The 1,526-nt window shown below is 32.8% G+C and overlaps 1 non-coding gene across 1 annotated transcript; it reads left to right on the top strand.

The window, feature by feature from the left end:
* The first annotated feature begins 310 nt into the window (after window positions 1–310).
* On the top strand, window positions 311–417 carry LOC112493475 (small nucleolar RNA R71). The gene has a single exon (XR_003057957.2). It is a non-coding gene; the product is annotated as a small nucleolar RNA R71 (small nucleolar RNA).
* Window positions 418–1,526: the final 1,109 nt, after the last annotated feature.

Genomic DNA, 1,526 nt, shown 5'->3' on the forward strand with positions numbered 1-1,526 from the left:
ATTATTAGTAGATTGGATAGAATTCACCCCTATTTGACCAAATTGAGTGTTCAACGTCTTCATGAATTGGGTTGCAAGTTGAGCTCCTAAGTTGTTAATATCAACGTCTTCCACGGCCTTTACTTGACTTCTTCCATTTAGTCTCCTCTCACTTGGATATTGGTAGTTATTATGGGCCATCTCTTCAATTAATTCAAATGCTTCTGATTGCCTCTTCTTCATTAAAGAACCTCCTGCAGCTGCATCTACCAATTGTTTGTTACCATAATCTAGACCATTATAGAAAATCTGTACCTGTATCCATGTTGGAAAACGATGGTGTGGGCATCTTCTTAATAGTTCCTTGAAGCGCTCCCATGCATCATACAAAGTCTCTTGGTCCCATTGACAAAAATTGTTTATATCACTTTTCAATTTTGCGGTCTTTGATGGAGGAAAGAATTTGTCTAGGAATTTTGCCTCCATAGCATCCCATGTAGTGATAGTACCTGCAGGTAAAGAATTCAACCACACTTTTGCCTTGTCTCTAAGAGACCAAGGAAAAAGTCTTAATCGAAAAGCATCATCAGAAACACCATTTTGTTTAGACATATCACACAATTGAAGAAAACTAGAAATATGCATGTTTGGATCTTCATGAGGCAAACCATAAAATTGAACATTATTAAGCAAAGAAGTAGTAGATGCTTCAATTTTAAAATTGTTTGCTTCAATGGGTGGTCTCCTTATGTAAGACAAATCACCAACTTTCTTGTGAGCAGCATACTCGCATATGGGCAAATCATCTTCTCTTTGGTTGGCCATTGCTCCTTCTTGAGTTCCTTGGTCTATACGTACCCAAGTACCCCTTATGGCTTGTTTTCTAGGTGCTGGTTTATTTTCTAAGTCAACTCCCTCCTTGAACTCTTGATCACCACTATGACTCATACACAACACCTAATTCCTAAAAAGAGAGCAAGTAAAATAAATTAGAAAGAAAATTAGAAAATTGAACAAGAAAAAAAATAATAAATAAATAAATTATTAGAATTCTAATGTTGCTAACTAATCTAACAATTAAAATCAATTAGCAATAAAGAAAAACAAACTAACACTTAACTAAAAGATAAATGAAAATAACTCTAGGAAATAATGAACCAAACGAATTGAATGCAAAAAAATTAAACCCTTTTGTGCAGGTATGCTTTTAAAGTAAACAATTATGCCAAACTAAAATTTCAACTAAAAGTAAGCTAAACCTAATCTTATTCAACCAAACAAATAAAAAAAATAATACTAAAATTCCTAAGTATGCTAGACTTGTAACCTAAGCACCAATAAATTAAAAACACAATTTTGGTTTCAAGTACCACAAAATAAGTATTAAAAATTCAAAGCAAGTTGGCCAAACAAGCAAAGAATTAAAACCCTAACATGCAACACTAAAACCAAAATTAAGAAACAAATATAAAAATTTAAAATAAGAAAACAATGATCAAAGTACTACTAAACCCAATCCGAATTAATATTAATGCCTTAATCCCCGG

This window comes from Ziziphus jujuba, chromosome 12, assembly GCF_031755915.1.
Source record: "Ziziphus jujuba cultivar Dongzao chromosome 12, ASM3175591v1".
In the NCBI taxonomy this organism is placed as follows: Eukaryota; Viridiplantae; Streptophyta; class Magnoliopsida; order Rosales; family Rhamnaceae; genus Ziziphus; species Ziziphus jujuba.